Source organism: Aphis gossypii, chromosome 2 (genome assembly GCF_020184175.1).
Source record: "Aphis gossypii isolate Hap1 chromosome 2, ASM2018417v2, whole genome shotgun sequence".
Lineage (NCBI taxonomy): Eukaryota > Metazoa > Arthropoda > Insecta > Hemiptera > Aphididae > Aphis > Aphis gossypii.
The window spans coordinates 27,345,251-27,373,226 of NC_065531.1; the positions used below are offsets into that span (position 1 = coordinate 27,345,251).

At 29.7% G+C, this 27,976-nt stretch overlaps 2 protein-coding genes across 2 annotated transcripts in view; both read right to left on the reverse strand.

Moving 5' to 3' along the window:
• Positions 1-7,299, reverse strand: part of LOC114131900 (branched-chain-amino-acid aminotransferase, cytosolic) — a 484,947-nt gene extending 477,648 nt beyond the window's left edge. The window contains exon 1 of the mRNA XM_027997239.2: positions 7,285-7,299. The gene's annotated coding sequence lies outside the window, so the exon portion shown is untranslated. The remainder of the gene's footprint in view (positions 1-7,284) is intronic.
• The window catches only part of LOC114131785 (teneurin-m), a 199,025-nt gene that overhangs the window by 104,025 nt on the left and 67,024 nt on the right, over positions 1-27,976 (reverse strand). The window lies entirely within an intron of this gene.

A 27,976-nucleotide genomic window follows, 5' to 3' on the forward strand; every position in this document is an offset into this window, starting at 1 on the left:
TCGGAGTGGCATTTTATTGGTTTTGATTTATGTTAATTGGGTACCCGGCAATGGTCAATTATTACGAAACGCGCATGTAAATAATTATAACTGTTGGCGTTTATATTATAATAGTAATACTAATAGTAATAATAATAATAATAAGATAATTGTAGTGAGCGTATAGCGTGGGCCTGTGAACGGATGGACGTCTGCGCGAGGTCAAGCAAGCATTTCGATAGAAGACAATAATATTATTTTCCATTGTCGACGATAAATTTTACCCTTGTTTCAATAATATATTTTATACAATAATGCGTATTCGATAATCGCGCATCACAGCGCGACGTCGCGTCGTCGTCGTCGAAAGATCATAGTTTTCCTTCCTTCAAAACTTTCTATATAATTTTATATTATAACAACCTATTTTTTTAAAAAATTTTCACGTTTACACAATTGGATTAAGATGTATTCGTAGATAGTGTAGGTTTTTCTAAAAAAAAAAAAAAAAACAAAAATGTAGCTACGACGCTACGTGCCGGCAGTGTCCGTACAGTTCTGTTTTGTTTTCTACAAACAAGATTAACCAGTTTAGGCGTTTTGATTTAATAACACTAGTTAACGCGGTCCATCCCTTTGTGACTTCGTCCAAAGTAAATCTAAACTCTATTTTAATCTTAATAAATCAAAATACAATATATACTGTTGTTGCGTGCCTACGTTACTTATTATAACTCTCCGGTTGAAGTTAAAATAATCTCACGAAAATACGATGTTTTAAAATCATTACTTTTAAAAATTATAACAAACTAAAATAATGCGTTGTTATATATTCCAATTATACCATTGGAATAATTAATTTTAAAGGAAAAAAAACAGTTATTCATACTGAATATGCTAGTACTAATATTGGTGGTTTAATTAAAAACGAAAATGATATTATAATAACTAATTTTTTTTACGATAAGACAATACAATACGAAATTGCGTTTGAACCAAATAGTTATTTACAAATATTCGGTAGCATGAGATCAGTTCAGATGGAAACCCGCATGATTAAACCATCAACGGCAGTGTTGAGAAGTCAAAATACAACGAGATTACTAAATAATTCACAGTCGCGATCACCGAATGAAATTATCATTAAATAATAATATTAAGCCGTAATATAAACATTTAACATTTTTTTAATTTATACGCAACACTCCTCCTTAAGCGCACTTATTTATAACGTTAATGCATCTACCTAGGTATAGACGTGTCCGGCCTTTTTTCCCGTTCGCGAATTTAATCATTTGTACAATCTCAGGAAACCCATACGTATTATAGTAGGTACCACTGCAGCCGGCTCGTATCCCGTGTTGTTAAACACTGTTATTATACAGCACGGTATTCATTTTGGTTTTTTTTCTCCACTCTCTATTTAATAATAATATATCATAAGGTATAGCCGTATAGGTACACCTATCGTCATTAAACCGTAATTAGTCGTAACAAACGGTTGAGTGTACCAAAATGGTAACTATACGCTATAGTGTGTACGTACAGAAGTATAAATGTATAATATAATGTTGGACGATAAAAAATATAAATAAATATTAAACGAAAAAAAAATAATACTAATCTTGTGGAACGATCGGCATATCCGTTTGTCGAGTAAGCCGCGGGCCTAGGGGGCACATTCATTTGTAACCGACAATAATCGTATTTCCGACTGTTTTTCAAATTAGTTGGTCGTTCATAAATCAGAGCGTTTAGCCGGTCGAATTGAAACGTATGATGTGATCTATTTCAGAGAAGAAAATGAAAACAAATTTCTATGATAATGTGTGTAAGTGCGTATGCACATGCATATTACAATAATAATATGAATACCGCACGTTTATAATGAGTAATGACGGTCATACGCTGAAACGTACGATACGTTGAATGACGTGTAATAATATTATACACAAATATCAATTCGATAACATATTTTAATTACGTAATGCTCAAATGAAACTGTAGTTTCGTGCTTACCTAAATGGTTATCATCTACCAATGGAAATAAAAAAATCACAGAAATAAACCACAATAATATAATATTTAATACATACATGTTTATGTACATTTTAAATTTTTAACAATCGACATAGGTAACGGCGTATAATAATATAATAGATATAATAACAACAGCCATTAAATTAAAATAATTAACCTATTAACTGACGATAATCCAATGGAGAGAAACTATGAATAACTCAATAAGTGTTCCTCTCTCGTAGAGTCATAATAATATACAATCGCTTGTTTACTTACGTGTTTTGTTTCGTTTTTGTTGTATTTTTAATCAATATTTTTGCTGTATTAAAAAAAATTATATTAAAGTTCTTTCACGATTTATCGCGTTCAACGTAATAATAATATAATGCTTTCGGGGTGGCTCTGCGTATATACTTATAGCAATATATTACTCCTTATATTAGAATATTTGTTTAGGACGCCAAAAAACCGATGAAAACTTGAGAAACTTACTACAATAGAACGTTTAGTAGTGTAAGGATTTCCTTAAAACATTTTAAAAACTTTAGGTGATTAGTATTTTGATTTTTTTAATTATTATAATTTATTTTTTTATTTTATATTTGGCTTGAATACCGGCGTTGACGAATCATCGAATCGGGAATATGGGATAGTGAATGTTTTTCTTTTCTTATTATTCATATTTATACCGTATCGACCGCATTCCTCGACCCACTCAAAAAGGTTCATTTGACGAATTCAATCGCCAACCAATTCTTTTCTACGGGACTCAAATCGTAGATGACACGGTAGTTTTCAGTGGTCGGTCTAAACTCTAAATGCAGACTTCACAATAATAATACAGTGGCTTTATATAACGTCACCATCGCGGCGGCTTTTATGCATTTTTAATGGCTTTTTAACTTATAAAAACACATCGTATTCGAATGAATACTGAAAGCAAGCAGCTGCGACCAATCTACCCCGGTGGGTAAAATATAACAGTTGTATATACACAGTAGGTACCTTTTATACATTTAGTGTAACTGCATGTCACACTGTAATACTCGTCGGACGTCCAAAACATATATATCGTAACTACCATGCTTATCGATTTTGTATTATTGTTCGTTAATAATAATATTTCATTTTGACTTGTTTTATCGTATCGAGTTCATTAATCATTTTGTTCAAAGCGGTATCGTATGATTAAAATATAAATATGCGCTAATAACAATTCAACGAAACGTGTAATAACAACCATAACGTAAAAGTAAAAAAAAAAAATTAAACTTGTAAATGATAATTTAACCAGGATTATACAAATTGATTCATTGAGCATGCTTATCACCCTTTTTCTTCAATGTTGCAGTTATTCAAAATTTGATTTTTAGTATTTTTAAATATAGGTACAAAATACTTATATACTTTTTATTTTAAAATGTTCTATAATTTTTTACTTCTTAAAGAGTATCACATACCTATATGAATGATTAGTTTTTTAGTTATTTAATTTTGTGTCATAACGATAATATATCTATGATAATCAGCTTCGGTAATATTAGAAATATGGTAATTTTAGTAAAAATCTTAGTGATTCATAACATTAATCTATTAATATTCATAATTTGTAAAAATTATAATAATTAAGTACCTATATGTAAACGCTAGATTCAATATAACATCCCTATTTTATATTTTTGTAAAACTATTTTTAAGGGTTTTCATTCTTAGTATAAACATTTTAATAATTAAAAATCAACTTGTTTGAATTTTGAATTATTGAAATTTGTTTTTAAGAAATTGGACGCTATTTAGATTTACAGTAAAAAAAAAGGTTTTCATTTGATTAAAAAAAAGCAATATAACATATTTCTTGAAGCAGTAAAAAAAACATTAGTAAAAAGAGTACCCATACTGTGTACAGATACATAATCGGTATGTCTTGTGGTTATTATCACCTTATATCTTATTTTATTTCATTATATCTTATCTTACCGCATAAGCAACGGTTGTCATGGTAACATTCTCGGTGTCGAGCACAAATGGTAACGCTCTCCGTGTCACACAAAAATCAGAATCGCCCCCAGCCATAAGAAATATACATGTCAAAACTCAAAAGTCTAAAGAATTTTAAATTGTGGTTTCAAGTTTATTTGAACATTCTAAAAATTAGAATTTGAACAATATCATTATTATACATAAAATAGAAGTGAGAATGTTTGGTGAATTGCCCTGTGTATACATAACAGTAATACTTTATTTTATGCACTAATAATAATTCAGAAAAATGTCTAACAACCATAACGTAAAAATAAAAATATATGCTTTTAAAGAATTATTCAATTAGGGTTATACAGAATGATTTAACAAGCACTCTAGCCCTCATTTTCCTTTTTAATTCATGTGATGATGTAGTACTAGACTTAACTTTTTTAAATATTGTATTGTAAAACGATGAGGAAATAACTTTTTTTTTTAAATTTGTTTGCGCCTATCTAAATTTCAGTGTAAGTTAATAGTTTCTGGGTTATTAAAATATAGTTATAGACTTAAGATATTCAGTATGATACATAATTTATAAGAAAAAGAATGATTCTTATTTAAAAAAAATACATTTGCATCACCAAAAAAACACTTCTTAGGTGGTATATAAATTTATTTGTGATACATATTTACATTTATTAATATACCTAAAAAATCCAAAAATTCAAAAAGAAAAAAATGGAAGTTTTGCATGCTTGGTGAATCACCCTGTATAATATGTATATCGTTTAAAATTATATAATTAATGAAAAGTATAAAATATAAAAATAGTTTTCTCTGGTCTGTTTATTATCAAAGCTGTTATTATTTTTTTATAAAGTTTATCGTTATTAACTGCAGCCTTTACCTTATTCTTTTTTCATTACATCATCATATTTTCGTAGTATATAACCAGGTATAATATTATACGTAATGATTAAACTATAAAAAAATGTATTACAAAAATAAAAAGCAATGATGTGAAAATATTGATAATAATATTATTTTTTTCGGTTTGCAGCCAGTGGTAACTTTTGCTTCGTATCAGCCGGAAATGTAAAACACACCAAAATCGTTTTTAAAATGGTTTCCCGATAATAACAGAAAAACAATGACAATAATAATATCATCTGCGCGATACAAAAAATCAAGAAAAAACTATTTCAATTTATTTTTTATCGTCCCTCAGTTCCGTTTTGAGTCCCTGAAATATAACTCAATATAAGTAATATTGCCCAGTACTCGACACCAAAAAATATTGATGTTAACTATGGAAAATTATTTTTTATACAATCATCACGAGAAGCAGAAAATATTGGGAGAGATAAAAATATACATAAGGATCAGTTGTTATTAATATTAATTGTGAAATCGCCTTTCCGTATTTTGACCGGCACTTGAAATTAAATTTACCACCATCGCCGTAGGCTCGGTCTTACAGCTATATTCTCTTTGTTTCGCATAAAGCGATTTTCCGGTCCGGTAATAACGGTCGATGGTAATTTTGCTGCCTGCACGTGTACGCGTCTGTTGGAAAGCTGTAATTTCAATTTTTTTTATTTTTAATATGCGGTCATCTCATCCCTTTGTCCTCGGAGCGAAAAGACTGCGGAAGGGAGAAAAGAGAGAGTGAGAAAGAGAGACATATAGAAATGGCTAGGGTGAAAACTCTAATCATGGTATAATAATCACGAGATTGCTGGTCCGTTAATGTTCGGTATAATCACTATAATATATATATATATAAGAACTGGATTTGTGGAAAAACAAGCCTTTAAGATGAAACCCAAAAGGAGACAAGGGGACAAGACTTATTCAAGCGTTTTAAAATAATTCGTTAAATAATTATTTTAGAAATAATGATACTTTAAGAGGATACAATACTCAAATGCGCGTAGTCTACGTCTCACAAATGTACTCTAAGACTGTTTACGCCAGTTGAGCATTCCAAACACCACTTACAATGTACATTCTGGTCGTATTAGATTAGGTGTGTAAGTATTTTTGAAAATATAAAATTTTTAATGCATTTGAAGTACAAAATATGTATTAATTATATTAAAAAAAAAAAAAAAAAATGAGCTAGTACGTTTATGTTTAGCCATATAATCTATGTGGACCAGAACAACCAACTTCGACGGTATAAACGTGAACATATGACATTAAATTTGCGTTCATTAGAACCAATTATTTTTTTATATTTTATAAACTTTAATTTTAGAGTAAATTATTTTGATATAAAACTTATAAGTAAGAACGTTATTTATACTTTATATGAATGTAGTATTGTAGCATCTTCTAAGTACCTACCATTATATTATGTTATTACAAAACATATCGAAAAACAAAAATTATGTACTTCTATTTTGTATAAAAATGTATGTTTTTACAACCATTTATAAAGCATATTATATGTGTATATATTATGTAAATATAATATATATGGTAATTAACATTAATTTAAAATTTTTTAATTCTTTACAGAGATATTGATTCTGTTCGTCCGTTTGAACTTTAATATTTTACATATAAAATATAATAATTTGAAACGAGTATTTATTTTTACATGGTTTGATACATATTATATCTATAAATAAACCTACGTAGATACATATTTCAGCGTTGTTTGGAAAGTTTTGAACACTCGATTTGTAAAATCCATGTACGAAAAATAAACAAAAATTACTTTTATAGTTCTTATAAATATGTCAATAAGACTCTGACTAAAAACTTTTTCTAGTCGTCATGGCAATAAATGTTTAACAATGAAATAAAAATATTACGTAACTATGGATGGAAATTTGATTAGGAAGGATAATATTATTATTGAACGAAAGTAATTTACAGTTGGCGTAATATTACTGTCATCACAGGGTACTTTGTACGTTAATAGTGAAGATTTACGTGACTTTACTTTTAGAACTGCATATGTATGAAACCATAATACTACATACACACTGTACGACGATATATAGCCAACGAACAAGCGTATTATTAAAAGATACAGCTACATAGTGTTATAATAATAATTATTATTAATATTCAGCTACTGACTTTCACATAATTTAATACTTGACAGGTAGAGCTATTCATTTGGTCGAAACAGAGTTGTAACATCTGGGGCCGAGTTCTTCAATGCGGATTTTCATATAATTTATACGCTCTAGGTAATCTCGAGGGCTTTTATTTTAATATTTTCACAGATTGGATTTTCCTAAACACACCTTTATATACACACGTGTAACAATCCACAACATTGCAATTCACTAGTCGCACTTAATATAAATATTAAACTGTACGCAGTGAATTATTTTTACAACGCTGGTAAAACACCTAATACGCACACCAAAATTTGCAACGTGTTCGTCTAAAATTAATTTGTTTTTTGGTAAGATTAAGTGTGACCCGAACGTGTAATATTATTATAAAATATAATATCGTGCGATCGTTCGTATAATCTGCGATCAAAATGATTTGTGACTAAGCAAAACTGTTTCTAACGTGACACGAAGAACGATTACATTTTGTGAATACGTATAATAATTTTACAAATATTCGAGTGATACGTTGCAGGGGTAGCCGCGATGTCTATAGAACTCGCGAAGTCATCGTGTGGGCTAATATATTATTATTATGACACGATTTTTACCGGACTTAATGGCGAAAAACAAAATATAAACTTGGTTTGCTGTTTACGTTTCTTTTTCTTTCTTTTTATATTTTACCGTGGACACGGCAGGACGCGGCGGTGGTGTCGAGGATCCGATGGCGGTTGGTTATGGAGAGAGGCGAGTGCGGGCGTTCCAGGTTTCCTTAAACACTATTCCGGGGTACGACGACGACGTGTTCTGAATCGTGTCGCGTAGGACGTATAAAACCCTGGCAAAATGCTCCAGTACACCCGGCCTCTGGTATTATTATTATTATTATTATTACTATTATTATTAAACGTAAACTTTTCTTCCGCCACTGTCGGTTGACGTGCCAGGCGTCGCCGAGTCGCTCCAACACACACACAAACAAACGTCGTCAACGATAACCACAGAGAAACCCTTCGCTGACGCTACGCCGCGCCGAGTTGTTCTACTGGAAGACATTTTCATATTCGTTCGAGTGTGAACCCACGACTGCCGACGCCGCCTTTTGCAGCGAAATAGTGCGGCTGCTGTTGTCGCCAACGCTTCCATCTAGTTCTACGCAGTAGTTGCTCACGTAAAAATATATAATAAGACAAAGAACGAAGACCAACTCGGCTTGTTTTTTTTTTTTTTTTTTTATCATTGCATTTAATATTATTGTGTACATAATAATTTACTATATATGTATATCATATCGTTGTACGAGAGATTTTCTTAAGACAATGACGTGTACACGATATTAACAACCATTATACAACACGCACAGAGTCGTTTTACGTTTATTCGGCATCGATCTTTCAGTTATAATATTATTATGTAACCATTTTACAACAGCGCAAATTACATTATTATATTATTGTTACGGATATTGTCAACATTGGATACGTAGAGTCGTTTAGACGAATATATAAATAAAAAAAACTAATGCGTTTTAATATGCTTACGCTTCGTGCACTATCGGTGGTTGAACAGTACATTTTGGTCCATCGGTTGAAACCTAAACGATTACACCTTATCTACACACATGTTCAGTTAAAGGTTTTTATACAACTATTATATAATATTCTACTGGATGTATACTTTGTTTCGACTTTAGCTGCAACAAAAATCGATCTTGATTTGTTACATCAAGGTACGTGTTTTTTCGACGTTAATCTTAATAATAGATTTATAATGTTTACTTATAGAAAACAATACATTATTCAAGTTTGACGTTCAAACAAAACCATCACTTGCATGTTAACCACATACGATTATTAGGCTAATTGAAAAATGTATATAATTCTTAGACATATCATAATTTTACATATAAATGTAGAATGTAAAATAGTTATACATAATATGTAATAAAATATAAATTAAAAATAATAATTTAACTTACTGGAAGACTAAATTGTTATTAAAAAACTATATTTTTTTCAATATAGCATTCAAGGTAATAAATATGTTCGCTTTATTTTGTATTTAATGGATGCGCATGTATTTATGCATTAAAATATATTGTATTTTAAAATGTGTGGTGAAAAAATATGTTACAAATATTTGTTGAGTTCGTTTCGAAATAATTTTTAGTACCTAAGTACAATATTATAATCATTATTTAATCTTCAATAATAATAATAATAATAATAATAGTTAATTGCTTATCAAAGAATTTATATGAATTGTCCAGGTTCTATTTAAATATTACTATACACGTTATTATTTGTCGCATTTTAATTTTATCTCATCCATTTAGTAATATAATTTAATAATAATAACCTTAATGGATTCAGAAAATAATATAATTTAGTACACTCGATTTTCAATATCAAAACATGATCCAATCTGTTTCTTTTGCATTTCATGTTCTATTCAGAAAAACCATTACGATCTAAATCTCATGAACATAATTCGGTCTTAAAGAAAACTTCATCTTCTTTGGATGTATAAATTCGTTTGATTTAAAAATCCAATTTGTTTTATATCGTTTTTGTTTATATATATATTATACATAAGTTTAGTTTAACTTCACCGCGTTGTAGTTATTTTATTGTTTTGCGCATTTATTTTAGATTTTTATTGTTTTAAAAAAAATATATTCCGCAGCAATAAATCGTAATAATTACACACTGGGTGTCTAAACCGGCAGTTTCTTATTTGAAGATTTATAATAGAATTTATTCTGTTGGTTTTAATAATATGGTTCAACTTGTTCGTATACCATTTGGCACATTGATTCAAGAACGCGTTTTCGAAATTGGCACTCGTGTAATAAAACAGTTATCCGAGTACTGATCACTATGAATAGTTACGCCAGTGAATGGCCGACTTATCGTTCGTATAGTCAACTCATACAAATAAAATACGAAATGGAGGGCATTGATTAAAATTATTGTATTCAATTTTTTGAACTATTTCGGGGCGATGTATCAACATTACGTTGATCTTAGTGTATATATTTTTTTTACTATTATTATTATGTCGTCTCATACTTTTATTATATACACCGATCATTTGGTCTAAATGATGAATCATTCGGATGAGTGTTTGACACAATACGACGACTACCTCAGAAGAATAAATTACGTTTTTGTTGCACATCTTCTGACCCAGTAGATGAATATTAGGTACCAAATAATTAAGTTATTAGTAATCCGCTCCCAGCGATTTCCTGTCAACGGGTGGTCGTGTGTATATACAATAAGAGTCGATGTGTCATAATACAGACACTGTAGAATGCAGGTAGAAAATAATTCACATTTCGCACATTAGTAGTCACTGACTGACTGACTGACTGTCGATTGACGTACATTCAATGAGCAGAAATACAAAAGTGACGACGACGTGTGGTGTGTCCTTTACCGACTATGCGGCCGAATCCACATCGATTCGTTCGCCGAAGACACACCGCACGCCCCTCGATAACGAGGTTCAAATCGATGATTCTCGGTGATTATCATCGTGACTGCTAACACGTCTATCAATGATTCTTTGGTAATAGGTCCCCCAACTACTCCAATACTCAACCGTATTGTTGTGATTTTTCTTTAGACGAGATTTGCGATCTCTGAAGCTCTTTATAGCGTTGCTATCGTATTATTATTATGACGTTTGCGAATTTTTGCCTTTCTTAACGAGTTCGTGAGAGAGAAATAAATAATGCTTCCGATGAAAATATGGTATAATACCTTCATATACTATGTATATAGTTTACTTCACACGACACGCACATTCGTGGTTATTATAATTTCTGTAAACGAAAACGTAAACTGTACTAATCAATCACGCATAGATAATATTATGTTTTGATTGACTTAAAAAAAAATGTATAAGACTAAAAAAAAGTATTACAAATATTAATTATAATGATTTTTCACGTTGGTAATTATTTTAAAATTGATCATGAATTCGACTTGTGCCCATTTTTTTATCATGTGCGTGAGTACACACTTTAATATATATTTGTCGTTTTATCAAAAAGAAATATTTTATTTATAATTATTGTTATATTTTTTATAATAATAATTTTTATTTTCTAGCGTACTTATATTATCAAGCAGATGATATTGTTCATATTCACTGTTTCATCGTTAAAACGATTTTATTTTATGTTTTCGTACCTAAGACATTTAATTAAGTAAATATTTATTAATAATAAACTGTCTATACATTATTTAGTTTAGTAGTTATATAACGTTCAATGTGATAACTTCTCCATTGTGTTTCATAACCTATGGACTCTTTTTTATCCATGTTTACATATTTAACGAATACGGTCACGTTTTCAGTTTTATTTATTTTGTCGTTTGTTGACATTTTCTTAAAAAAATCATCTGAATAAACTGAACAATTAAATATTGTATGGAAAAACTGAACGTTCTGCTGCATATACGTAAAAGCATTTTAAATTAATTAGAATTTCTCGTCAGCTAGTTAATTATTATATTATATTATATTGTGTATCTTGCCTGTGATTTTATTAAATTAGTAGTGAGAAAAAAAATCTTTACTAGAAAAAACATACAATAAAGTCAACGATTAAGACGTGAACAATATTTATATTGTACCTATGTAATGTTGCAAGTGGGTCAATTCGGATAATTAGAATGTTCATTTTGTATGAAAAAAAACTAGAACGAACATGTAATTAAACAAACATTTTAGGTCTTAAAGGTTAGTGGCCTTTGTTAACATATTCTACCCTTATTTTTGTTAGAAAACTTTTTACTTTTAATCTCATGGGCCAAAAAATAAACGACAATGTGTGGTTAACCCGTTTTTATACAAATCTTTTTCTCACTTGTGAATACCGACTAAGGACACAATGTTTATTAATAAATATCTTCGATTTAATATTAAGTACTTATATAAGTGACCAATGACTAAGTAGGTATACTTCAAAATAAATATAAAAAATACAATATGTTTTGGAAACAAGTTTGAAAATGTATATACTTAATACTTAAATATATATACTGTATATATAATTTAATATATTGTAATCACTACATGAAAAAAAAAACTTCTTAAACACATATTCACATATTTCTTACCATTATGATTGTTTCTTGTAGTACATATTTGAAATTTCAGTATTTTATCCATATTTTATTTCTACAATCTGTTTATTAATAATGTAAGAATAACATATTATACAAACATAGTAATAAATAGGATAATGTGTAAATATTTTGTGTAGTCATACCATAGATTTGAAAATGTATGGGTACTCCTTGGTTGGAGTGAGTTATTACTTATTACAAATATGATATATGGCAATTTATAATATTATACATTATTCAAATCCACCGTACTTACTCTATAGTAATTGTAAATTAAGCTTTATTATTCATACACCGAAGACTGATAAACTAGTTCTAATCGAATATGTATGTATTGCATTGAATAATAATTAATACTCCAGTAATAGTATTATAAATATTATGGAAATACATTTCTCATAACTGTTCTTGTTCTAAAAATGTGTTTAATAATATAGTTTTTTTTCAATTTGTATAATTTAATTCAACTTATTATATTGTAAATATATGTATATTTTTTTATAATATTAGTATATAATGTATGTAGGTATAATAAATAATATTATGACCTATAAAAATGTCTGTCAGCTCAGCACTCCGAATTATAAATAATAACTATTCATTAGATTTTGAAATTGACGACCACTTGAAACGGTTTGACATAATTTGTATTCATGAAATTTGAATTTTCGGTCTAATAATTCTCGCACTTAAATTTTATTTTTTATTTAAGATGCCATCCTGAAATACCTCACAACATTATTAGATAATTAATTTTAAGTAGCTAAATGGAAACAATAATTGAAACTCATTAAATATGTTATAATTTTTTATTTTGACCATTGAGTAAAGTTATAATTCCATATTAATTGCAGTATTACTTTGATTATATTTTCGTAATGCGTTGGACACCATAAAAATAATAATTGTTTTCACTTCATAAGGCTTTATTATTGTTTGAAAAGTTTATGGCAATACATATTGTAAAGATTATAGTTTTATTGAGAAATAAGGACTCTTGGCCATAAAGATTTTTACAACGTTGGAAGGAAATTTTTCGGTTTTGAAAATTTGAAGAACGTTATACAGATAGAAATCATGGTGGAAAAAGTTTTTGCGCTCGTATTCCCCAGTTACATCCCACCTCTCCGAAAGCACACCAGATGAGTTTTAGGACAAATGGTCCGTTACCGGGCACCACTATTATAGTTCGTTATTTCTCAATTTATTGTGTCGTTAAGAGGGGAAGAAAAAAAATCTACTGCGAAAATGGGCTGTGTATATTTAAATTATTAGATGTCTCTTGGCTGCAAACTCGCGTTACGCGGTAGAGGTAAGTGGTAACGTCATATTATTATTATATTATTATGTTCGGCAAAGAGAAAATAATGAGTCATTCGTTTATTCTGCGTAAGCGTATAGTTTATTGATAACCATAACAATATATATTATGTAGGTGCAGCCAACGCGCATACTATTATTGTGATGATACCTGTCCCGCCATAACATTTTTTTCGCACGCGAGACAATTGTTTGCTTAAAATATAATAACACCGTCCATAGTAATAATAATTATCATCGCTGAGCAGAGTAGGCAGGTACTATATAGAATTATGACTTTGAGGCCGTGATCCCGAAATTACCGATTTTTAGATTTCGTACCGTATCGGCCGAGGATCACGACGTTCGCATATTTTACGTCGCTGTGTCACGGGCAAGTACCTACGTACATTATACACGCATAATGTAATATTATATCATATTATATTGTATTATTATTATATAGGTAACGCAATACGCTGTTATGGCACGTTGGTAGGTACCTTAAACACGTCTATTGTATTGTTCACAATCGAGAATTACGCAAGTTCACGGGTCGCGTAGAATATATTTATTCGGAATCGGGGCTAACGACGATTTTAGGGTTGCATGTGGAATTGCAAACTATACATACACGTAACCTGCAATGAATACGGAACAATAAAATGAACTTGCGCTTTACCGCGTCCAAAAACGAACGGGTTAAGTCGTGATAGAAAAAAAATTATATGTATGTACATAATATAAGCTGCATAATCATTGAATTAAAATATATTAGAATATATCGAAACCATGTTCCTTTTGTATCTATATATAGGTATTTATACACTCATGAATAAAATATCAGCATCAGCAGTATAGGTTAAAAAATAACAGATATTTATTTGACATTTAATTATGTATTTATAGGCAATATTTATTATATTAAAAATAAGTACGCATTGCACAATACACATCTGATCAAAAATTTTATTTATAGCGAATAATTGAGAATAAAAATACTTAAATCATGTTATTTTCTATAGTAAATGTGTATGTACGTAGCAAATAGCAGTATTTATTGTTAGGGTCATCTGGTAGGTAATAAATAAAGTAGATGCATTCTCGTAGATGTTACTCGTGGTAACAATTCCAAAAAAGTGAAATTCGTTCATCTAGAAGCATTTAGACACCTAAATTTTATTTCCAATAGCTTACCTCTAATTAAATTATTATTCTATTTGGTCCAATATTTTGGTTGAATATATTAAGTAATATCATCCTTCATAAATATATTCAATTAAAAATAATATGTCATAACTAAACAATTATTATTTATATTATAGTTAAAACAGTTTTTGGGTTTATTATTTAATATTTGTTTAAATGTAAAATAAATCCCAAACCAAATATTTCTTTGGGTATGCCACACTATTATCATATTCATAACTAAATTTCTTGGAATTTAGGAATTTTATAAAAATATGTATTTGTACAGTACATATTAGTAAATCTATTGACTGGTAATACTACTGATACTCTACAATTCTACATGTTTATAGTTTTTAACACACATTACAGTTTTGAAAACCAAATATGTTTAAATGCCAAATATAATATAATGAAACACACTTAAGTATTAAAGTTTGATTAAAAAATAAAGAAAAAGTCAAATGGTATGAATAAGCAAACAATAAATCTTCAGATAATGGTCTACGCCCAACTAAAAATAATAGGGGACTACTAAAAAGTGGTAAGTTGTTGTTATATTATTATTTTACTTTTACTATACTTCAATTGTACTATAATTTAATGGTGTAATTTTCTAAACATAGAACTAAAACAATGACTACAGATGTTATTGAAAATAAAACAGTTTTGATTTTGATACTATATTAATTTTCTAAAAAAATATTGATTTAAAACGTAAAATTAATAAATAGGTAAATTTGACGTTTTTTTCGTTCAAATTAGAGGTCTCAAATCGACTATTTAGACTTCAAATATGAATGTAAATATCAATATAAATGTATCTATCATAGACGAATTGAAAATGAATCTTTTTTCTTACAATTTCACTTTTTCTGACGCAATATAAAAAAACAGGTTTTACTTTTACAGTCAAAGGATAAAATTAATAAATTATATATTTATTTTATTATAATATGGTCATTTAGTTTAGGTTTGTACAATTACAGCAACTATACCGTTAATACACGCAAATTGTTAAAAAAGAAAATCTATTTTTATTTTAGTAAACTTCTGAACACTTAACTAACTTGAATATTTTATGTATAACATCACGAACGTTTAACGATTTCTTTACATAGGTACCTATTTATTTATATATTATATATTTAGCGAACAAAAATAAATACAGTTAATAATTTATAAGGATAATATTATCGTATATATTTTTTTTTATATCTTCCTACAACACTATTAAAGTATACAAATTATTTTCTATAATACAGAGTAACGGCATCATACAATGCCAGTGGATAACCGCAGAGTTAAACTTTCAATAAACTAACGAAACGTAGTTTAGGGTGTTTTGTAAAAAAAAATATATATTATAACTTTGGCTGTGTGTATAATGCACATTGTACAACTTGCTGGAGTGAACGAGATAAAAATATTTCTTCGATACCGTAGGTGTATATAGGTAAGGTATATACCTATATATACACTCGTACGAAACTCGAAAGCAATTGGTACAATGCAATTGCAATGAAAATCCTTCCATGTATATAAGCATATGATATTCTTAGCAGGGTCGTTAAAAAGTACACACACACACGATGGAGATAGGTAGTGGAGATTGTGTCGGGAGCGGTGATAACATGCAGTGCGCTCCGTTATGGTCGGTCTTGGATAACGGCCAAATTATTATCATTACGTGCCCAGACGTGTAGTTGTTGTGGAACGGAGAGGGAAAAAATCCTATTTGGAGAGTTACCGGCATAAGTTCCATTGTCGGAATAGGTGAAGGGGAGGCCGTTTTCTCCTTTTATACGTGCGATTATTGAACGGTATCATCTGCAGAGATGTGCAGATGAGTCAGCGGCCCAGTTTGCCAGATATACATGCATATAGGCTGATTCAGATAGAAAATTACAGAGGTTTGAATTAAAGATAAACATTATATAGATAGTTTTCATTGCCAATAACCTACACGTCTTCCGCGCAACGGTTAAATTTAAAGTGCGCTTTTACACAAACGTAATACTGGCTACCCAGTAAATGTTAGATACGGGAAATGACACTTGGAATCAAAATAAAAATCATAAATTTAAACACGATTATTTGTTATATTCTCTATGTTTTAATAAACGTTGCACTTCTCTAAGGGGAACCTAACCGATATATTATTGCGTAGTTGCACAGATGATCAATTCAGCCCCACGGCAGAGTAGCAGGTCGACGAAAAAGAATTTTATTATTGTTTAACATTACTCGAGTTGTCTTCACTTCGGCGAAGGCGGTGCCGCCGTCGCTGTCGAAAACAAAACGAGTGAAAAAAGCATTCGTGTCTTACCTGAAACAAAAAAAATACAGAAAACACACTGTTAATACTTGTCTGGTTTATAATAATATAGGTATATAAAATAATATGGTGTTTATTTCGTCAGTGTCGGGTGCTAGTGATATTACGGCAGTTGTAGTGGTGTGATAGGGGAGAGGGTGTGTAAAAAATTGCAGCACTGTATCCAGCTGTCGAGTTTGTATGGGGTAACTAATTCCGTGGACGACGCCTGGTATACAGGGGCTAACCGTGCGCGCGGAGGCGGCGTCCTCGTCCGCCGGAGGGGTTGCATTTGTCGTTCGGGGTCGTGCGCGAGATCCGGTGCTCAACGGGGCGGAGGGATTTAATCTGGACCAGAGAAAAAGTCCGCAAGGTTATTATTTTCCTCTATTGGTTTATTACAACCAACACTTTATATCCGCTGACTATGAAGAATTGTTCGCCATCGCGAGGCGCCCGCCAGCCCGTGCACCGCATACTTCACAATAAATGTGTATTATTTTTCCCCTCGCCGCTCCATCGCCATACACTATATCTTACGAGCCTCGACCGTCCGTTGCCTATCTCTTTTTCCCTTAACGCTATTTTATACAACACGGCAAAATTCCCGCCGCGAACTCTATCCCTGAGAAATTGCTCGGCCTCGGCAGCCACTTATTTACTGCGCGGTATGCTCGTCTCGAAGTTTACTTTTCCGTAACCCATCAATATGTGTTAAAGTCGTAATTCGATTTGTTGACAAGTGTAATTTAAACCTTTGGTCAGCGATATTAATATTTGTTTAGTTACACAAACTAGGGTGTTATCAATTTTTTTTTTTTTTTTGTAACGACAAAACGCTAAGAATGCTTACTCGTGTTTGTCAACACGTCAATAAAGTCGATCACATTTTATTAATTATACAATATTACGTTTTCACAAAATCAATAGTTTATAAAGTAACGAAGGTTTTCCAATTATTGGTTTAATTTTCAAAAATCAATGTCGGAATAAGGATTTACTACCATTGATCATACTATGTAATAATATATTCGGCATAGGCTCAAAAGTTAGAAATTATTCAAGTCAATATTTTACAGTGAACACGATATATTATAATGTCTATCACCACACATGATGTCAAACTTAAATTTTCTACCGGCGGGCTTATAACTATGGGATTTCGGAAAACTGATCGGTTAGAAATTAAAATATTTCGTTGACGAGTTGAGATGTTCTAAATATTATTTTGTTCAGCATGAAACGTGTTTTGCATCACTTATATGAGCAGTAGTATTATTCACCGAACAAAGGACTACCCGAATACAACAAGTTTCTTCTTAATATTATACACAGCTTGCATGGTACGTCGACCAACGTGACGTGAAATTGCTTTTGACATAATATATACCGAATATTGTATAGCTTATATGAGATGTATTAATGAAACACACACTATTGACTTAGCGGAGTGATTGTTGCCACAACTGTTCCCTACAACCGATCGTTTATTATAATGAAAATAATTGCAAGTAAGAATCAATGATACTGTGTCGGATGCATAAACTTTAGTGATTATTGCGTGGAATAAGAATAAAAAAAAAACTCTCACAGACGACCGAGTACGGACGTGAAAAAACAATTTCTTCAAAGACTATTTGTTGATTTTATGCTTTATATTTTCGTTATAAACGGAAATTAAAATAGTCAATATCATTCGCTTTGATCGTAATGACAACGTACTAAATAGTTTACACTAAACGACAATGATTTAAGTGAACAATAATGGTTTAATATTAATTGTAAATAATTATATATTTTTTCAATTAATGGACATTATTACTAATATTTGTTTAATAACGTTATGGGGGAAAAAATATTTAACACTCTATGGTGTTTCAATTAATAATGTTTTGTAAATATTTTTTTTGGACATTAGTTTTGTTAAAGCAATAATCAATACCTTTTTCCCATTATTAAAATACTCGAAAATTGTTATCCTTGAGGTAATTAATATTTAATGACGATAATAGCAATGCCTAATAGTATACGGATAATCATTAAAACATTAGTGGCATCGTTAATGGTCGAAAGTATTTTATTTTGAGTGCATAAATATGTATTAAATTATTAGGCATCCTAAAGCTTTTTTTCATTATCATTTATGTTGTATCAATAATCTATAGGCACCGTTTATATTTTGTCCGCACTTCGACTTCAATAGTAAGGTAAGGGTGTCGTACATTGTTTAGATCTAATTTCTAATTTTTTTTTTTTTTTTTAATTATTTCTTGCACCAAAAATTGTATAAATTTTACACTGTAAAACACACACGTATGGATGTTCTAACAATACCATAATATACTATTAGTAAGAGCGCAAACGTGATATTTCAAAACTTACAAAAACCTAATGCATATTAGATATATAATATACTTGGTATGTACCATACTACTATGTATACAAAAAGACAATTTTGTTCACCCCTGGGGACCATATGTTTGGGTTAATGTGTATTTAAAAAAAACATTCTTGTATTGCACTTGAGATGTGTATCGTGAAGCTTTCTAAATATACCACAGCGAGTGGTCTATTCGATCAGTTCGTAATAACTGCGTCCATAGTTTTGTTTCCAAAGCACGCAACGAAACGTAAAAATCTAATATGCAACAGACATATTCTGTATGTGCGCTCCACTGGCTATTCTGTACGTTTCGTATTTCGTTTTATTTATTTGCCTGTAGTGTTATTTCTACGCGGACGATGACAAGTTGAGGAGGTTGAGTTGTTATTACCATTGACTGCAATAATAATGCGTGAACGCATAAATTAATATTATTGGTAAATACCGTGATGTAGTATGGTATTTCACCCTCTTAGTTACACCCCTTTACGGATTCCATTCTATTAATTAGCCTATTTTTCGAGGGCTAGTGGGCTACTAATAAAACGGAAAATCATTCTTAGTGTCGGTTCAATTCTTGTTTTTAAAATAAACTGTAATACGATCTGAATCGTGAAAGTCATTTAAACAACTTTTAGACGAATATGCATTTTTTAAGCCGGAGATACTTAATTTTTTTTTTTTTTTTATTTGTGCGTGAAATCCCAAAAAACCTTCTTTAGACTTTATACATATAGAGTTCTTATTGTATGTGTTCACATACATTATAGTAAGTATATATAATATATATATATATATATACAATATACATTTATATATAGAGAAAAAGAAATGTCATTTATGTACGAAATTCCGGCAGGCCGTTTGGTTTTGTCCCCAATGTGATCAGATTTCAGTGAAATAATAATAAAAAAAAATCAGCAAATTCTACTGCTGTCCACAGATTTGGACCTTATCCGACGATAAGACGAGGGTTACGATTGCTTCCCGAAAAAATATACTGCAAATGGTATATTTTTTCTTTCTTGTATATTGGATCTTTGATATTGGATGTTATTTCCACTATAGCTGTTTATCGTCATACAACTCTCATTACGTGGATAACATCACACATAAAGTTAAATCAGTATTGTGCTAACAATAATAATATCATCATAATGTATACAATATTATGACATTGTTACGTGTGTACGACTTGGTGTAAAACAGTGTGTTATTGCTAGTTATTGACATTTTAACGCTGCAATGTTCTATTTGTTTTTCTTTGTTGATAAATATTTTGTGATAGATGTTTTATAAAAATGTTAATATTGGTTTTCAATTTACGTCAAAACGGGATAAAAAAAGTGTAGTTAAGAATTATACCAACAAATAAAAATAAAAAATAAAACTATTTTTTTTTTTTTTTAATTTATTTTATTCTTTAGGTATAAATTGTTTTTTCTCTGTGGCCGAATAATTAAATAAAATTACACTCAGGATAAGGGTAGCATTAAGGTTATACTACGTTAAAATGTTGACTGGTAATAATTTATTTATTACCTTCCTGTAAATAGGTACCTACTATCCGATTAGGCAGGTATCATAATTACTGGATTTCCTTTCATTATTTATTATTAATTCTAACGGATAATTGAATAACCCAACGTAGGTATTATTCTTTTGTAAAATTTTTACTGTTAAATAATCTAATAATAAAACAAAAATATGTATCTGATGATTTCAATACAAAAAAAAAAAAAAAAAACATGATTGTTCTATTAAGTATTCTATTAAATGACATTCAAATACAAATTGCATCTCTAGCTATTATGTCATACTTAATTAAAATATTATGTTCAATCGAAATACGTACATAAAAATATATTTATATTCGCAATGCAGACTAACGGTCTGGGTGAATATTACTCAAACCACATTTATAATATTATCATCATTGTTATTACCATTTGCTTGTAAGGCCATAAAAGTTTAGAGATATCGTAGTCAGACCAGAAACGAATTTGTTCGGTAAAGACTGCGTCTTTATTTATAAAAAAATATATGTGTTTTCCAGTACCGGTTCAAGTGCACATTTTCTAGTAGTACCTACCACTATACTTGGGGTCGTCCAGACGCATTTTTCAGACGTATTCATATATTTTTTTGAACGTTTATAGCGGTACGTATACAAATATAATATATACATCTAGAAAAATAATCATTCTGCCTTCATAGCTGTACAGACGCATAATGCATATGCGCCGGGGCCGAGAATATTATATATATAATATTATATATGCATAATAATATAAGGTACCAAGTACCGACTGATCAGAATAAATCGCCACTGCCGACGGTATATTCCAGCAAAAAACTACCCCTGGCTCTGCTGCTGCCGTTACATTATGCATAAAAAATGTGCGGGTTGTTTATTTATATTTTATTTTTACTCGCTTCCCCATTACCATTTTTTTTTTCAGGGAGAGAGGCAAAAATCCTTACGCGCTCCAGAATGTGCGCACGCCGAGTCCACTTGCGAATTCAATATTTACGGTAATGCGTGGCTCTGAATATAGCGCGCGCGCGTGTGTACGTGTGTCTGTGTTTCTGTTCGTACATTATTTTTGCGTCGTTATTATTACAAGCGCCAAGTAACCTTTCTTTTTTTTTTCTATCGTATTTTGCATAATGTCCCAAATAGACGTGTGCACACGTATATGACAAATTTGATAACGCCCGTGTATTATACTCGTGTGTATGTGTACATACATAATATTACTATAATATATGCGAGTGAATATAACGTATATACGCTTTTATCCAGTCCAAATTGGCCCATGACCCGTTCTTTTCTCGAAAACCCTGAGTCGGTACGTCTTTTTGACGCACGCTTAATGGGATTTACGCCAAAAAAGTGTTTTGAGTAATAATAATAATAGTAATGCGCTGCAGGAGTTTTAAGATGTTAAGTGCGACATAAGCCTGTATACGTACTATGAAAAACCTCCAGCTGATCGTTGAGATAGAATGTACATATTTTGGACATATTTCTATGAGAAACTCAAAATCTCTAAATCAAAACCAACCAGGTCCACATTGAGTAAACGACACTTGTTTTACGCAGGGATTATACAAGCGATTTTATTTTTTAATCCTAGTCTTACTGGAACGGCTCTTTGAAAAAGTTAACTATAAAAAACTCGATTGCGAATAATTCCTATTTTTGACTGGCAACTTGATGTTTTAACATGGAAATCATTTATTCTTTTTGTCAATGGTTATTGATTGTATCACAAATTATAACGTTATTCGAATTTTAAGTAAACATTATCGAAGTTTGTTAATTATTTTATAGTGCAAAAAATGTTGCATTAACAATTATCCGTGGTTTTTTTTTCAATTAATATTGTTGACCAGCTAAATGAAAACGTAATATTGTGATTAATTTATGTACCTTTTCATTGGTTATTTACATAAAACATTAAACTAACAATATTAATAAACAATATTCTTCATCATTCTGTAATAATATGTTCGACGCACAATGTACATTATTATATGAACGAGGGATGTAATTATAAAAATTTAAATTTGAACATCAATGTAGAAAAAAAAGGTAAATAGTATTGTTTCTTTTTTAAAAAGGTGGTTAAAAAATAAAGTATAATACGGGCTTAATTTTTTACTTTTGTTATTATATCGTGAAATGCTGAGATGGTTGTTTATACAGTATATTTTTCAGTCATTTAATCTGATAAATAAAAGTTTTTGTATAAGTAGCTAGGATAAAAAAAATAATAATTAGGTTTTTGATTTTTATTTGGTATTGGCAGAGGATTTTAACCCTTGCGCATCAAAGTACTACGTGAATGAAATTAAGAGCAGATGTTTCCCATACATTGTTTACAGTCTCCATTTCAACCGTTTCGCATAACCGTTCGAGTATTGTACTTGGCACGTTTCCTGTAATGTGTACATCCAACTACGCGATACGATTTTTCATAACACAACACTTTATTATTGTAAAACAGTTCGTGGTTTTTTTGGCAACTTTTTACAAATTTTACTCATCCCCGTGACAGGATAACGCCTGGCGTTAAACGCCGGCGAAAAGCCTCCTCAGATAACAAACTAACACGATGGCGATATTTTATACAGTATGATTTAAACGACGAACGTTAAATTACATTTATTATTAATTTCCAAATTTGCGCGTTGTAGTGTTATACTTAAACGCGAAATAATAATACTTAATAATTAATGTCGCGTTAGCTATCGACACCGGAAAACTACACGGTTCCTTGTTGATGTATATCTACTCGAAATATTATATATAAATAAAGACGACACGTTGTAAATATAATAATTGTGTATGTACGTATAATATTTGTGTGTATGGCAGGTAAAACAACGATGTATAATATAGGTTTTCGGCGACTTATGAAATATTTTTATAAAATATTTTTCTATTTTTATTGATCCTTTTCCGAGTCGTATTTGTTCCACGTTGTTAATATGCAACAAACAATATTATATTCCTCCAAGTCAGTATTATAGTTATAATAATTTCACAAACGTGTGTATTATTATTATTATTATTATTTTTGTTTTTTTTTTTTTTTAACACGGCCTACATGTCTTATGATAATAGTTTCAAACATGCATGTGTTGTAACGGCCTCAGAGATGAGCTTACACGACGAGGAAAAGCCGTCATTAATACCAGAGGATGATTAATGCATTCCCCCACCGATGTCGCCGGTTACGCTTGTGTGAATCGCTGCCGGATTATCGTCAGATGAGAACTTAACTGAATTTTAATTTAAAGACGTTTTAGTGGTAAAATTCCGCAGGTACTGCGCCTCACAATAATAACAATAGTATCGTCATAGTGCGCATATTTCCTACTGTATATTGTCCGTTCCCCAGAACAAAGTTCCAAAATTACAAAAAGAACTCATTGATTTTTTTTTTCCGAAAAACTTTTGCTTTTACTCAAATGACAATCACGTCGGTAATCGGGACCGTGCGAAAACGCCCCACTGCGAGGAATATACTCCACGCCATCACCTCATAAATTATCATCCAGATGAGATGTTTTTTTTTCGACTACGGTAACCTAAATGTCCTTTGTAATATAGAAGACTTCGTTATATTTTATTATATTATCGACCAATGGTATATTATATATTATGTTTTTTTGTGAGTCAGTAAAGTAACTATTTTATTTTTAAATTAAGTTTGTTTTTTTTTTTTTTGTTAACTTATAATTGTTTTTTAAAAAAAAAAACATTTATGTTTATCCTTAAAAAAAAAAAAAAAAATAAACATACTCATCTGACTCTCATTATAAATATTATTTTATAAATCTTTAATTACTACTTTGAGTAAGATATTATAAGTAATATTTAAAAAAGTTTTATTTTTATATAATTATTTAGCCATTAAATATTTTATAATATAATAATTTATTATACTTTTATAATTGATAATATCTTTAATATAGAATATAGATTGACAATTACTATGGAAATGAATTACTTTCAGCAAATTGTACAACTTACATATTATAATGTCTGAAATTTTAAGATAATATAAAATGTGTTATTATATTTATATAACATGTTAATTTGGCTTTGATTTTACTAAATTTATTAATTCACTATTCCTACACACTAATTATCTATATTGAATTTAATTTATATTATATTATTGTATTATATAAAATAAAACTCATTTACTTAAATTCAATATAGATAATTAATATGTAGGAATGATGAATTGATAAATTTAGTAAAATCAAAGCCAAATTAACATGTTATATAAATATAATAACACATTTTATATTATCTTAAAATTTCAGACATTATAATATGTAAGTTGTACAATTTGCTGAAAGTAATTCATTTCCATAGTAATTGTCAATCTATATTCTATATTAAAGATATTATCAATTATAAAAGTATAATAAATTATTTATTTTTTCCTTTTTTTCTTTTTTATCTACCACAATACTTTTTTGATACCTACATTATAACTAATGAGTAAAAGTATTTTATGAAGTAGGATACTGGTATATTTAAGCAAAGTTTAATTCTACCTTACCTATCCGGAGTAAAATATTAATAAAATAAATAATATAATAATAATATTGTAATACGAATAGTTTATAAAATGCTCTGGTAAAGTTTAAAATATAATTTAAATGCAAATCTTTGGAAATATTCTGAAATTATTTATTAATAATTTAAAAATAATCATAACGACGATAAATAGAGAGTTTTATGTTTATTAACATTTCAACAAGTTTTGATAATATAAAACTCATATTAATGGCCAAAAACATAATATTAGTATATAATATTTCCATAATAAATATAACCACATATTTTAGTTATTATTCTTAATAATTATTAAAACCATTTTAATAAAACCGTATAATATCATACAAAAAGAAATTTTAATTTACAAACCATAGTTTATTATAAATAAATTGTTTTAGCAATTATTATTATTATTATTTTTAAATATACATTTTTTTCCAAAATTGTTGTAGGTATTCATAATACTTAAAGGTACATATTTCAAAAGAATATAGTTAAATATGCAATAGAAAAATAACTATTGAATACAAACTATTAATAATAATTTATAATTATTATGAAATTTTCATATTTCTTAAAAGTATAGTAAAATGTGTATAAAATAAATTGCATTTAATATTTACTGCTTTACCATAGATTTTACATTTCCTATACCAATTTATTTTTTTTATAATTTTATGTTTTTTGATATATTAGACATTTATACATAGATTATTAGACCTCACTACAGTTAAGTACATACGTGCAACCAGCCCCAATTAACACGTAATTCATGAGGTATCAACATGCAATCATGAATGTGGCTCGTGCAATATATTTCTTAAGGGTTGTAGCGTATAAATAAAACATTATCATGCGAGGGATAGACAGGGGCATACAATAAAAGTATGATATAAGAGATACATCGATGTATGTTGTATATACACGCAGTGCAGGTTATAGAAAACAACTGGCGAGATTTGTGGTGGGTATCGTGGGTGCGGGGAATAGAAAAATGAAAAAAAAAATGAATTATGAATGAAAATATTGTTTTGGAAAATTTAGGGAGAAGTCCCTTACGTCAGCGACACGCTAATTTTAGACCCGAATATACGTAAAACACGCCGAGATTGTTGGCCAGTATTCAAAGCACTGTTGGTAATTGACAACAAAACATTAGCGTTTCCTGACACCGGACTGATTATCATACGGACGTTTTAAAGTCAAAATGTAAATGAGAGATAGCTAAAAATATTTCCATTAGACTACTTCAACCGGTCAGCATTTGACAGTGCGGAATGTTAAAAAAGTTTCCATTTAAAATGTCACATTAAAATATAATAAATTAGATTATTTCGTTTTGACCAAAATTGGCCGTTTATGGGTTTTTATTATTTTTATTATTTTTTATTTTGGGTCTCTAATACTTTCATTTTGGAGTAGGTAGACCCAAAAAATCAGTGCAATATCAGTGGTATGCATGCAATAATGTGGTATGTGTTCGATATTTTTGTTAGAAGTATATAATATATATTATATATTATACTATAATATTAAATCACCTAGCATAGACTTGTAGATGAAACTTTCTCTCACGAAAAATACTCGTTAATTTAAAATTGTTTTAAATCTAGATTGTTATTGGGAAATTCATAATATTGCTCGAGTATACAATATATACCTAGACCTAGAATAAATCTACTATATTATATACTGCGAAAATGATAAAAAAAAAAAAAAAATGAAATGAAATAAAAATAAGATTCTACTTCTTTTCGGTATATTGAAATCAGCAAGAGTACAAAAGAAAAGATGTATGTACTTATATAAACCTTTTGAACTCTACTTGATGATGGATGTATTTATGAAAAAACTGGGTAGAATCAACAAGAAAGAGACACCGGAAACACGGTGACATGAAAATTCGCAGATAAACGCACGGTAGATCCCGTAAACGTATAAATATATATACATAATACATATATATATTCATATTATGTATATGTGTGTCGCCTGTGTGTATAGCATCTACCTAAACAGTAGATTTGTCGGCAGATTTATTGGTTCGCGTCTTTCAAACCAAAGGAAATAAGTTTTTCTTTCGATCGTCCGACGGTGTGGTGACGGAGAAGCGAAAGGGAAAAAGAAGATACCCGCTACAAATATAAATCGTTTTCCCTGCAGCTCCTATATACCGGTATATATATATATATTCGATTATTTTTCGATTTCGGGTGGTTCTTTATATTTTTACTATGCAATTTGTTCCGATGTACCGAGACATCCGTTTATAGAGACTATTTATATTGATCCAGCTCCAGTGACCGAAACGACTGGTCCTAAGCTTTTATTAGTTATATTAAAATGTACCGCGATCCACATTATTACCGATGGATAATCAAATATCACATTTATAGATAAATGTATTTGTATGGCGTTTGTTTAAAATTACAATAATAAATGTGACCAATAATTCGGATGGTCGTTTATATCTATATCAAAATATATATTTTATTTTCAGACAGACAGCTATCCGAA